Source organism: Triturus cristatus, chromosome 3_1 (assembly GCF_964204655.1).
Source record: "Triturus cristatus chromosome 3_1, aTriCri1.1, whole genome shotgun sequence".
In the NCBI taxonomy this organism is placed as follows: domain Eukaryota; kingdom Metazoa; phylum Chordata; class Amphibia; order Caudata; family Salamandridae; genus Triturus; species Triturus cristatus.
Window position 1 is genome coordinate 729,331,264 of NC_140583.1, and position 15,027 is coordinate 729,346,290.

Consider the following 15,027-nt stretch of genomic DNA (forward strand, 5'->3'; position numbering starts at 1 on the left):
AAAAATTACTATTCCCACTCCAGAGAGTGCAACAGTACAGAAAGCATTGGATAGCAGGAAGAGACAAATTACTATTCCCACTCCAATGAGTGCAACAGTAGGGAAAGCGTTGGATAGCGTAGGGGTAAAAATTACTATTCCCACTCCAGTGAGTGCAACAGTATGGAAAGAGTTGGATAGCGGGAGGGTAAAAAATACTATTCCCACTCCTGAGAGTGCAAAAGTAGGGAAAGTAATGATTTAATTTTAAAATAAGATTACATTAATTATCAATACCAATAAAAAGTTAATTAAAAATAATGACCAATTAATAACAATTAATTACCATTGGAAAAAAATAATTAGCAATTAATAAAAATTAATTACCAATTAATACAAATTAATTACCAATTAATAAATAATTATCAATTATCAATACACATAAATAAAAAAATTGATATTTACTTTATTACAATTAATTTACTTCCCACCCAATTCCCCTATAAACCCACAACCGACTCCAAATAATAAAAATACAATTAACATTATTATCAATTAATCAATTAATCAAAATAATTTTGCAATCAATAAAAATTTATTAGCAATTCATACAAATTATTTACCCATTAATACAAATTAATTACCAATTAATAATTAATTATCAATTAATTATCAATACACATAAATAAAAAAATAATTATTTACTTTATTACAATTAAATTACTTCCCACCCAATTCCCCTACAAACCCACAACCCGCTCTTAATAATATTAAATACAATTAACATAATTATCAATTATTCAATTAATATAAATTAATTAACATATCAATATAATTAATATTTAATTAACCATAATTAAATTACTTCCCACCCTATTCCCCTATAAACCCACAACCCGCTACGGATTTAAATTACGCAAAAATTAAATTACATAACATTTCTTAGGTTAAATAAATTAAACATACATTACAAAAATAATACATAATTTTAACACATATACTACCATACATAACACTAATTTTTGTTTTCGATATTATAGATATCTATATTTTTAAATTTGATATCATGGTAATCTATATTTTAAAATTCGATATTATGGAATTCTATATCGATATTTCGTACCCCAATTTCGATATTCTGACCTATCTATATTTTGATAATTCGATATTCTGTCCACTCTATATTTTGAATTCGATATTCTGGGCAGTCGATATTTCTGAATCGATATTTAGGGTGTTCACCCACCCGGACAACTTTGTTTTCTGGTTTCATGCTTTGGTATACATTCAGGCCCATTTGAGGGGTGGAAACAGAATTGTGCTTGACACAAGCAGAGGCTCTAGGATATGTAAACTGAGATTTTTGGACACAATAACGATAATGAGTTGCAACATTTTTTTATGAGATAGGAAGTTGCCAAAAAGAACAAACCACTGTGATAAAATGTGATAACTAATGATAAAATGAGGTTAAGTGTAATCGTTTAAGGTACTTATTGGCAGTTTGATACTTTGGGTATAATAATATGGCTTGACATATACCTGAAGCTGCTACAGGTCACAGATTCAAGATGGATTTCCAAATTTGTATTGTTTTCTTAGAAATTATGGAAGTGAAGGATACTAGTTTGGGATAGAATAAATATGGTATAAGGGACTTAATTAGTGATTTTGGGGGTGAATTGTTTGTTTTATATTGATGGAGAACTGCACCTGTATTGTTAGAGCTTCAAAAATCATATATAAATATACAGATTCAAAGTATTTTAAAATAAAAGAAAGAATTATACTTTGACATTCAGAAGGGGAAGTTATCCTTTCCTATTGCATTCACATTGGGTACAGGCAATATGCACATCTTATCCCCTATTGGATTCACGACTGCCTGGGTTCCGTAACTATCTTGGGGTTTTCATATCAAAGAATAAAATCCTCCTTGCTTCAATAATTTGACATTGGGATCGACATTTTCAATGATCGATGCACTAACCTTAATTGGCTTCTGTAATACAGTGAGGTTTTCCACCAGGTTAAAAGTGTTCTTGCTCTTAATTTTTTCATTACAATAAGCCACTCTAATATGGGGGTTATACTTCTTTACTCTTTCTGCTTGTTAAGTATGTCTTGTGACACCTCATGTATGTTTAAGCATTTTTCAAGATGGCGCTCATTTTAATTGCTGAAGCGCATGTGTCCAAAGGTGGCCCGCAACATATTAAATATGCTGCTAAGCTTCCAATATAGCTAGTCCTATTGCATGCTTGAACAATTTTGACTCTGGGGCCTGTTTTCATATAGCGATCGATGTAGCACTGTTGCACTACGTAAACTGTGGCAGGGACATTCTAGCGCCTACAAGCATGGCACACACCATAAATGCTTGATTTTCTATATATCTTGACTGGCTGGATGGCAGGGATATCTCAATACCAACAAGTATGACACAAACCATAAATATGATTGTATATACTATAAAACAATTGTATATGGGGCCTCTCAAGGACATTTGAGAATTTGGTCTTTATTTCTTATTTGTGCCAGACAGGATGAACAATGATACGCCAAAGAATATGCCATAAAATATTCCCCTCCTAATAATAACTGTGTGATAATGTAAACACATACATGACATGATGTTTTTGCAACACATGGTTGTGCTTGTAACAATTTATTAAGGCTGTATAGTTTTTTAATCGGATGGATTTTGGAGTAATAAACGGAAATAGTATATCTTTAAATAACTGTAATTAGTATCCATTATGGTATTAAGTCCTTGTACCTGGTGGGACTATCGGAGTGGCATGAACCATATTATTGGTAAATAAGCTGTTATTTTCCTAGTATGATATCATATACAAGTGATCCTTCGATATATTATTCTGATTAGACTTGTAGTTGATACATATATTTATCCCGGGTTTTTTAGATACTGACAGTTGGATTAATTATCTGCCAATTAAACATAAGCAAAGACTAATCAAAAACTAAGAATATTTACATATACCACTTTTGTGGTAATTCTAATTTATTTGTCCTTCTTCTGAATTATTTTAGTGATTGATATGTATAACTCACATTTGATAACCTATGTGGATACTTGATATGAGATGTGTACTGCATTGGCTATTTTCAGACAAAAATATTTTTCATTTCCATATGAATACTGAGATGAAAAAATTAGTTAACATGACTTATGTAATAATTGTTACATAGAGTTATCTAAAAAGAGCAGACAACGCAATTAATTACTGTTTCATTATATATGCTATGATTCTTTGCCATAAGGACATATAGAATTATTATAATTATTGGAAGTCTCATGATGATTGAAAAAATAGTCCACTAACTTTGATATATTCGGTATTAATGTTACTGTTGAGTCTATTCTTTTTAAATTGTATATTGTTCTTAATATTACTGTTTAAATATTGCTTGTGTGAATTTTCTGAATGTAGCCCTGAAGAAGTTCATTTTGAATGAAACACACTGGCTGCAAACAATTATATGTGCGATTAATAAAGTATGGTTAATGACAATAGGTTTTGATTTGTGTGCAGTAGCTGTTAAGTAATAGGCTAAATTTATGGACTCGTATACTCCCCTTGAACAGTGTGCTGTGCATAACTATGTAATACACAGTTGACTCGATAAGGGTGCAATTTCAAGATCCCCTGAGTGGGGAGTGTGATGGTCGATCCCCTTTTGCTCGTGCACTCTATGTCAATAAAAATGTTCATGGTAAAAGATTAATAATTAAAGCCCATAAGATCACTTGGAAGGAGAGTTTGTTCAGAATGATTAATGTAAGGTATGTAATGTATGGGAATTATAGTAGTAATTTGTGTTTTCATTTTAAAATTTCATATTATTTTTAAAAAGATTTATGAGTATGTTTGCTGTAATGGAAATGTTGTTTTTTGTTGTGTTTTTAAGGTTTTTCTAAACCGAAAATAAACTATTATTACTGACTGACTGAAAGGCAATGAAATTGTGAAACCAGAAGGCGAGGTGCAAGAAAACGAAACAGAAGAAGAAAAGGAAATGTTCCCCTACTTGCTAAGCCGAAGAATCTCTATGCGCGTGAGCACTAGGGAAGAGTTGTTTCTTACTCTGCTTGAATCCTGAGTTCAAGAACTGAGAGAGACAGTTTTATGTTTGAACTCACAAAGCTAACTGCATCAAACCTACTAGAGACAATTTATAGAGCAGGTGGGACCTGGCACCTGGTGTAAAAGAAAAGAAGTCCTAGATGACGTAGAACGTCCATGGCCAGAGGAGGATGCTAAACCATACAGGATATCATAGTTAACTAGTTTACTGATGGTGGAAAACCAGCACCAATCGTGCAAGACCCCAACAACTGATGTGCGTGAGACCTCACTGCATTTCCAGTCGAAAACGCATTTTAAAATAATTAAGATAGTCCATATTACTTGAAGAACTTTGTGGGGATTTTGCCTGGTTTGTGAGACAAGTGTTTCATGTTTGTGTGTTCCAGAAAACCAGGGGTGAAAGAAAATCAACTGTCCAAGCCAAGGAACAACCTCGTGGGCTAGCTGCATCACCCAATCCCATTTCGAGTTTATCTTTTCAGTGTGTCCAGCATAGGATTTGTAGTGTAAAGGGGTATTTCCAGTGTAAAAACTATCCTTTAACACTTTCCACACTATGTATGTGAGGTGTCCAGTGCAGCACACATGCAAGGTTTGAAACGTTTTAAGAAAAGAAAACTTTTCTCAAACCCTATGCCTGCCTCAAGTAGACGTACATTTTGGGCGCATATCTCTCTCGACCGTTATTTGATTGAAATCTGAGTCAAAACCCAAGAGTGGTTGTATGGGAACTCCAATGTACCACCCATGGAATGCCATATTGGCGCAAATTATCATGAAGTAGTATATAGCTCTACATTGCATGACTAAGCAACTTACCAATGCAAATCTGGATTTGCATTGGAAAGTAAATCCCAATACAACATTTTGTGCTGTCTTTGCATGAATTTTGTGACACAAGCACAGTGCAAAGTGTTGCTACATTTTGCTCAAAGTATCTTATTAATGAAAAGTTATGAATGTTTTGCTTTTATCTTCCAGAACGTAATAGGTTTTTTCTGATGATCATATACATGGTATCATAGAATCTATCTCACTTTATGATGCATTATGAACAAGTTTCTCGGCCCCTTTCATTGTATGGAATCAACTTTCTCGCCTCCCCTGTACTGCCTCTGTCTCCTACTCCTTTTTCCTTTTAGGTCTCGCCAGACCCAGCGCATGCGCTGGTCTGGCAAGACTTATTGAGAGGGCTCCAAAAAGTGCTACCAGGCCAGCCTAGAGCTACAGTGCATGAGCGTGGGCGCGTGCGCCACACTTTACAGCAATTGCTTTCACTTTCGCTGCCGCTTTGATGTTTGATCATGATCGCGATCACTTTCACTTTCGCGGCCGCTTGGCATAGCCAATAGGTGTTGCTTTTGGGACCTTATAAGTATTTAGTTATGCAACTGTTGCATGGCTAAACACTTATAAGGTCCCAAAGGCGAGATCTATTGGCTATGCCATTGCTTGTTTTTTCACTGTTTCGCATTCTTTCTTGTATCAGTCTTCCTCACTCGTTTCCTCTTTCTTTATCACTTTATCTTCCCCTTTTGCCATTTTATTTCTCACTAGCTTTGTTGTTTTTTCTCTTTAGTTTTATATATTTCGCCAAGCATGTGTTTATCTCCCAATTCCTTATTGTCGGCTTGCCTTTCTGAAGAATTATTTTTATTGTGCATTTTATAACATTAGTAGATATTGCATACATAGGCCAAGATTATCAAAAGTGTCATCCAGCGGAGCATAGAAACCAAAGTAGCTGTGCTGCGTTGCATGACAGGGAAAGAGCAGGGAAGCACCATATCTACCAAGAAATGGCACTCTCCTCTTCTCTCCTAGCACCAGCGCACAATCAGGCTGCCGAGCAGTACGCATGCAAGGGTGTCTGCGTGCAAGGGCGTCCAGTACAACGTACTATGCTTCAAGTAACTTTAAAACATTTGCGTGCGCTGCAGTGCAGCACATATGCGACGTGGAAAAAGTTAGGAGAAATAAAAGCATTTCTCCTGTTTAACGCCTGCTTCAAAGTGGCATTATTTTTGGTACAAACCCCTTTTTACTGTTCTTAGTAGATAGGGTTTTGCGTTCAAAACCATGGGTGGTTGCAATGGAACGCCCATGTACCGCCTACTGAATGTCTCCTTGATGCAGAGTAATGCTAGGCATTGCTTCGGGTTACTTTGAGAGAACCTTTCAGCGTAAAACAAGTTTCACTCTGGAAAGTAAACACAAAAACATTTTTTGCAGGTTTGCGTCACTTTTGTGACCCAATGCAAAATGTTTGTTAATTTGGGCCCATGTATGCTAACCGGGAAGAGGCAGTTGTATTGGTCTGCATGTAAATCAGGAGATCCCGTTAATGGCTGATAAATCCTAACTGCGCGCCTCCATCATCACTTTGGTACTACAAATAATGGTGAACAGCAAGCCACAACTGCATTGTTTGTCTACCAAAGAAACGAAGAAAGCTGTGTCTAATAAATGTTAGGTTACCTCTCTCTAATTTAGCAAGATGCCCTTCCACTTTTCAGAGGTGGCTCCTCCGCTAAAATGGAGGAGCGTTGACCCACTGCTTTGCATCAGTGAAGTAAAGGAAACATAAAATGATAATAACTCGTGTTATTATCATTTTATGTTTCCTTCTGCTGAAGCTATACATTTTGGGCAGGGCTGCTCCGATGACAGAGGAGCAGAGGAGGAGTGGTTTGTCCACTCCTATGTGCACATGACTGTTTGGCCGGCCCTCTTGGGCCGGTCAAACATTCATGCGCACTTTGCATCTTCTCCATGCAGGCTGCATTACAGCCTGCGTGGAGAACATGCCCAGCCTCCCATTCCATGGCTGAGCACCGATCCACAGCGCTAAGACCAATCACAACGCTGCATTGCAGTGTTGTAATTGGTTATCAGGAGGCTGGGAGCTGGGTGCTTCCTGCTGCTTCCTGCATCCTGTTGGGGGACTGGAGTCAGGAAGAAGAGGACGGAGGGGAGGCAGCGACCGGCCTGTCGTCACACCTCAGTGTTTTTTGTTGTTGCTTTTTTCGTTGCCCCGCCCCACCACCCAGGTCCGGTAGCAGCTGCTTTTTTCTAGCAACCCCGTTCCTCCCCCCCACCCTAGCATTGTTCTTCCTTCATAGAGTTGGGCGAATCACTGAATGCTCGAGTCAGGCTCGAGCCTGAAGCCTGGCTCTGGCTTTTCTTGAGGTTCCGTTGAAACCTTGAGCCCAAGACGAGCTGAGCTATCATGTGGATTCTGCCTCCCTTCCTCTACCCGATATGTGGTGTTAGGGCCAGGGCTGCCGACTATGGAGCTCAGGAACAGGTTTGAGTCTCAGCGTAACCTCAACATCATGTGGTTTTGGGTAAATCACTAATCTACGCGTTCCTCTAAACCATGCAGTTAACATTGTGTAGTGTAACTGGTGCTTATGTAAAGCGCTACACTATCTATTGGTGGAGTGTCCGCTATATTTTAAAAACTGCAGAAGAATGCACTAAGTAGTAGAAACAAAGCCCTAACATAAGGAAAGCCAAATAGATACCTATTTACTGGCTGATTTGTACAGAGTGAAGCAAGAAAATCTGGATAAATCTCGGCTACCTGTGTAAATTGTGTGATCATACGCAAATATTTTATTTCACCAAAACTCTTTTTTCATGATTGCGTATGAAAGCACAAAATTAACACTTTGAATAAGTACTTCTTAGTGCAGTGCTATAATGAGCCCTATTAACGTCAACGCTTCCACATGTTAAAGAAATGCACTTTTTGGAACTTTGTAGAGACTAGGATATTTACGTAGTTTGCTAGGAGAATTCAGAGCTCAGCTCGTGCAGGGGCTTTAAGATCCGAGCCAGACCCCTGCCTCAGGCCTGGCTCAGCTCTCTCTGTTAATTTATTGGCTTGTCCACCTCCACTCCTACACAACAGGGCATAAACATTTCTAACGAGAGTGCCAACCTCATTGAAGATTGCAGGATGTGACCTTCCACCATTGCTATATGTGAGAGAATGCCTCTCACCTGGGTTAAAATACTGTACTGAAGAGGGTGATCTCTTAACACACTCGTAGGGTTCTGGATGCTCAACACACTATAAAAGTATACTGAAAGATGGTTCATGAGCCAGCGGATGTGAGCGAAACCTGTTCTGCAAAATACATCTTATGGTTCCACGTTTTACAAATTTTATCAGGGGTGAACTCACTCGCCCCTTCCTCCATTTCGTTTTGCCGCCTCCATAGGACCCCACCACCTGCCTCCGGGAGGGCAATGAGATCAGCCACTGCTCAGTTGATGCAGTTCGGGCCATATACTCAATTCACATTCAGAGAACATCAGCCGCCATGGATGGAACTCTTCAAATGTCTACACTGAAATAGCACCCCTTGTGGCCATGCTAGATAGAACAGCATTGTGAGAGCTGTGAGGAAGTCAACGTGGTGATGTAGCAGTGGCTGGTGCGAGCCTGTTAGAAATGGGATCTCTAGTTGGCAGGGGTATGCACCTTGGTCCAAGTAGGGACCACCGCTTCCGACAGGGTAGCCTGGCGCAGAGCAGGTAGGCTAAACGCAGGAGGCAATGTGTAAAGTATTTGTGCAACACACCCCAACAGTAACACAGTAAAAGCACTCACAAAAGGACACCACACCGGTTTAATGTAAAGGTAGAATATTCTTTATCTGAAAATGTATGCAAGATCCCAAATGAGAGAAATGGTAGGAGTAGGTCATAAACCCGTAAAGGTTTCCAGTCATTAATGTCTTTGAGACGATTGTTGCAAAGGTAACTGGCAGGGTTAAAAACAACAGTAGTTCATTACACACGTAGGGTTTCTCACTAAATATGTCCTTGTTTGGTAGGGGCTGAGAAATTACCAGGACATGTCCCACTAATGATCATATAATTGTAGGGTTCGTGCTCTATTTAATCACTAGTTTACCTTGCCAGGGAAATTGTTGGCTCCGTGGCCAGACTCGGTGGAAATATGCCCCCAACTGCGCAATCACTGAAACAGGGTTTGGAGGGCAGTCCCCGGCAGCCCGCTATTAAATGAGGCTAGTCCTTGGCAGGCCCAGTCCCCGGATCTGCTATCAGTGTCACTCAAAGGCGGGGGCCGCGAGCACTCTCCCGCTGTCCCGCACCCTGGTCTCAGACAGCACCGGCACCTGCTCTCCGAGCAGTTACCTGGGGTGGGGGCGCCGTCTCTCCCTCGCTTCTTCCTCCGTCAGCATCAGCAGGTCGTGGGGACGGAGCGGGAAGCCTCGCGCTTCTTGGGCCTCAGCACAGCTTCTTTGGTGATGCTCCTCATTGCTGAGCGACTCCACACCGGCACCAATCCCAGCGCGGCTCTTGTGAGGACGCTCCCTCGTTACGGGCAACCATCCTGACGCCAGCACCAATCCCAGCGCGGCTCTTCCGATGACGCGCCTGGGATTCCCAGGTCTCCCAGGCCGGCAGTGTTGATCACGGCAGTACTTTTCAGGTCTCAGGGCCCGCGGCGGTGAGGGGGACCTTGCAGTGTGTCTCTCTTTAGCGCTCCTCGTCTCCCAAGCAGCGGAAGCAGGGCACAGTGTAGTCGGGTTCCCAGGCCGGCCGCAGTGATTTTAGGTTTAACATAGTTTTGACTAACAGCGCTCCCCGTCCCAGCACTACACAGCGCATTCAGGTCCCGGGCAGCGGCGGTGACTTCGGGGGTAATTTCAGCAGCGTCTTAACTCTGGCCGTGGCGGTGAACTCAAGGCTAATTTCAGAAGTGTTTCTGGAGCGCTTGCGCCACGGGCCAGCAGCACTGATTTCAGGACAGTTTTTGAAGCACTTTTCCCCACGGGCCAGCGGCGTTGATTTCAGGGAGCAGTTTGGATGATAAATAACCCACGCCAGCGGTGGTGACGAATCTGAAGCCCCTGGGACAGTCGCAGTTCTCAGGACTTCGTTGTAGAGGCAGTTCAGGCAGTAAAGAAACGTGGTGATCCTTATGAATTCCCTCACCAGGTAGGGGAGCAGTCAGCAGTTTGTGTTGGAGACACTCTGGTGATGTTATTCCTGGTTCCCCTCTGGCAGGGCAAGATCAGTAGGCAGGCAGGCCAGCTCAGCTCAGCTAACTTGGGGCAGCAGTTCCTAGGAGCAGTCAGCCTCAGTAGTGTAGAAATCCTCCTAGCACAGCAGTCTTCACTCCAGCAGAGAGTCTCCAGGTCCAGTAGTGTAACAGAGAAGTGTGTCCAGAACCCTCCCTATTATACCTTAATGTCAGGTGACCGAGAGGGGCGGCACCTTCTGGAAGAATCTAGGGGTTGGAGATCTCTGGAAAAATCCAGGAGGCTCTGGGGTGTTCCCTTTCCTACCTGTCTGTCAACCGGGGACAAAAGGCTACAGTTGCAAAAAGTCCCAGAACATGCAGACTACCAGCATGCAAAAATGAAGGGTAGGCCTCACTGCAGTAGCAGGGCCTATGGCTGATACACTAGTGTCTCTATGCTTTCAAGGGAGAGCACCTGCACCTCAGCACTGTTTAGCAGTGGTAAGGGGCCCAGAGTCCTAAGTCCAACAAAAATGTGGGGTTCAGTGGGAGGCAAAGAGGGCAAACAATGTAGGGGAAAACCACCCTAGGGCTGACAGGTCTAACAGAGCCATTAACAGCCGCACTGTGCCCATTCCAGGAACAGTACCATACTTGTGTATCTGCATCACTAAACACAGCCAACAGTCATTGTATTTTGTGGTGGTTGTTGGCCGCAGTTTTATTACTCATTACATTTGTCATATTTGTACAACTCCCCTGGACACCTTCTTGGGGCTCGGGTCATAAATCATTATCATACATTATCACAAATTGGGTATCACTCAGTGTTATTTGGACATCATAAATCAGGGGCCATAAATCATCGGGTATCGTAAACCGTTCTGCCGCAACCGCCGTTATTTTGTTGTCATAAATCACTCTGCCTGATCATCATAAATTAGCAGCCATAAATCATGGTCATAAATCATCCGGATGTCATGAATCATTCTGTCACAAATCTGTCATCATTATGTTGTCATAAATCATTCTGCATGAGCATCATAAATCATCAGCCATAAATCATCGGCTGGCCATAGATCACTGGTTTGTCATTTGCTCATTTACATCTCCTAGGGTCGTAATTCACCCTGACAGCTCGTAGATTGTTCTTTGTTGTTTTCCACGCCGCTCCCCCAGCACCCTGATGTTAAGGTGAGCTGCCCAGGGGGAGCGTTGCCTTGTATCCCCCTCCCCTTCCTCTCTTCCCTTTGTTCTTGGAAGGGAGGAAAGGGCCTCAGGCGCGTTTCGCCGTGCATCCTTTCCTGGCGGCACAAACCAGCACCAACCAGATCTTTTCCTTTGTGAGCTCTGGCGGCCGTTATGGCGCCGGCCCACGAGGCCCACTCCGGGGGCGGCCTTTGCTATATAGCGGTGCGTGGTGAGCATCCCGTGAATGCCTCAGTAGTCAGCTAGCAGTTCATATCGGTAAAGAGAGTCTCCCTGGAAACACCAGTGGACTCGAAAGTATTGGCTGGTTCATGACCCATCCATCAAAACTGATGAAAGATCAATGACACTGGAACCAATATATTTGAAAATTGTGCTTTACAATCCACTATTTCTAGGATCAATTCCCCCTTCCTTCCACAGCGCTTCTGTGGAGCATTTGCCTTGCGAGTTGCTTTAACCTACTCGGTGCAACGTGAGGCTGATTTGAAAATGTGTGCCATGGCTACTTTTAGTTCTGAAGCGAGCCCTGGTGAGATTGGTCATGGTGTTTACCAGAGTTCAAAGCTGCCGATGAGCTGCAATATGGCCGCCATTTTCTAGGGTTGGGTGAAGTGCTGCAGTGTGAAAAACCTATGTCCCAGCAACACTGAAACTGCAGCTGCCATCTGGATAAGAAAGTGTTGGAACCCGGCTCTGGAATAGCATAACATTCCTTAAAGGGACAGTTCAAATACTAATCTGTTTCACAATGAATGTGTCAACTCCGCATAACAGGGATGAATGAACACAAACGAGTTCCGGACCATTTAAATGGACACGATGTAAAGAAAGAAAGAATAGGTGCACTGTGGAAAAACAAACTATTCTTGACAATGATTACTGTAAATAGTATCAAGGAAAGCAGAAAAAAACACTTGCAAGAAAGAGTTATGTAGCAAAGAAATGTAATAGCGTTCAAACGACAGAGGCTTTTAGCACATTTGTAAACACATGCCGATTCTCACATTTCCTCAACTTCGATTTACATAAATACCTTTCTAGTTGGAAAAACAGAAACATGACAACAACCATAAACCAGTTTGGAAGTTAGGACAGGGGGATTTCAGAAGAGCACCATGGCAGCCATACGGGATTTGACCTTAGCTCTACTTAAAGGGAGAGAGGGTCCCATATTTATTTTAAATCGTGCACTGCAGGGTTGCATGAGTGAGAAAAATGTGCAACACCATATTTACTAACAATTGTGTTGATGATGTAATTGGTTGAACTAAAAATGTTGCAAAGGCGAGCTGGTGATGTCATGTGTGAGATTTGTACTCTTAGATACTCAAGGGATACCCTCTAGTGCACATTTATGTGTACGGTCATCTAAGAATGAGCAAAGGTAAAATGGGAAATTTTTCAGAAATTACATAGGATACTTGCTCCAGTTGCATAAGTAGGCTGTTTTTTATCAAGCAGTCACAAAATCAATAGGTCTCAGCTCTAAAGGGTCAAGCTAATGACTCCATTACTTACCGGTAACCTTCATTACCCCAAATATGGCCCCTCTCGTCCCAGTCAATACAACGTGAGGAGGCCCTGCCCACCAAAAGTCTTTTACCACGCTTCAAAAAAACAAAGTCCTTCCTTTATGTTCATGGCCTACATGGACTTAAGGCTCCTTCCCAACGCCGTTCTGTTAGTAACAAGACACAAGAATAAGGAGGTGCAGAATACCTCACCAGGGAGGGAGGGAGGGGCTTTGACTGGGATGAGGGAATGAAGGTTACCGGTAAGTAACGGAGTCATTACCCCCTCATTGATCCCCCTTGTCCCAGTCAATACAGCGTGAGGATGTCACAAGCCATGAACAAAACACGCTACTCTAACTTACGATGATACAAAATAAGTTTAATACACGCAGAACAATTACCGCATTGCTGTCTTCATTACATTTAATCCAAAGTTATCAGAAGTGTCAGTCAACACATCCAACCTGTAATGTTTAACGAATGTGTGAGGGGCAGCCCAGGTAGCAGCCCGGTAAATCTCCTGAATAGTCACCCCACCATCCTCAGCCCAGGAAGAGGAGACAGACCTAGTAGAATGACCCTGAATCTGAGAAGGAGGGGACTCACCAACCAACTTATAGGCCTGAGAAACAGCCTGTTGAATCCATCGACTCAAAGTAGAAACAGACCCCTGTTTACCCTTGTTAACACTCCCAAAAGCAACAAAGAGGGAATTGGAAACTCTGAATGCCTTAGTGCGATCCAAATAACACAGAAAAGTACTTTTAACATCAAGGGAGGAGCGATCCAGCTGCAGATCCTCACCCTGTAACACAGGCAAAATGAATTTCTGATCAGAATGAAATTTAGAACTAATCTTAGAAATAAAACAAGTGTCAGTACGGAGAATCACACTATCAGGCAAAATGTGCAGATACGGGTAAGTAATAACCAGAGAACCCAACTCCCCAGTATGCCTAGCCGTAGTGATGGCTGAAAGAAACACCAAATTAGCGGACAATCAAACCAACTGGTCCGATTCCAAAGGCTCAAAAGGCTCACATTGCAAACACAAGAGGCAAATCCCAAGAGGGAAGAGTTGGTCATTTTGATTAATCGTATTGGGAAGGGCCACCATCAAAACTAAATCCTCTAGTTGCTCCTCAATACTGTTACATGCATTGTCCTCCTCTTGGACCACAAATACTTTTTTTGGGCGCATATTTGTACGACAATCCTTGGCAAAATGGTCCTTCTTACCACATTTGCGACAGTCCTTGCGTAAAGCAGGACAATTAGCACAAGATGCAACATGACTAGTATATCCACAACAGTAGCATTGTGTCTTGTTGTGTTCATCACACGTTAGTTCTGGCAAGTCTACCCTGCCTTTAGTTCTAGAAATCTCATTTTTGTCATGACTCTGCGTGCATATCAGATTAATTTCATTTGATATTGTATTAGGTTTCTTCAACATTTTGATGCCTTTGCTGAGCATTCACAACTTTTAATGTTTTGTATGACCTTATCTAAGGTACGATTTTTGTGACATAAATTTTATTTTGCTTTCACACATAACTAATTGCTCCTGAATCATTTCATGTGGATACCTGAAAGCACATGAAGTAGCTAGCATACGTTGGGTGGCAGCACAAGCTTCAAAAGATTCTCTCTTGGCATGGTATCTATGATAGAAGTGGTGTGCACTCCATTATAATGCTGAGGGTTGTATCAAATTAATCTTCCATTCTTTGCTTTGCTTCTATATATGAATTCCAATTTGCTTCTCCTTCAGGTTTTTTATCTGGACCTACATTATTGAAAAGATGTCTTCCTTTATTGCCTAAACTATTATATAACAGAGTTGTTTTGCGCTCTGCACTATATTCCAATCCATCAATCGCCACCAGGTGCATTTCAATTTTTTAACCATTGTCCCATCATTCCCTTGGTGCAGCTGGTACTTCCAGGAAATTAACAGGCATTGCAATGGCAGAGCACAAATGCTCCAAATGCTCGGGGAGGCACCCTCTCGCCAATTGCTTCGGGTATGCCAGAGGTACATCAGGGACCCAGCAGGGTGGACACAATTCACAGTGGCAACAGAATTGGGGGGAGTGGAAGGGGGGAGGGCAGGAGCGTCCAACTCAGGGAGTTATGGAGGGAGCAAAGGGAGCTCAAGGGAAAAGCTCATACACTGGTTAGGTTAGACAGACTCATGTTTTAT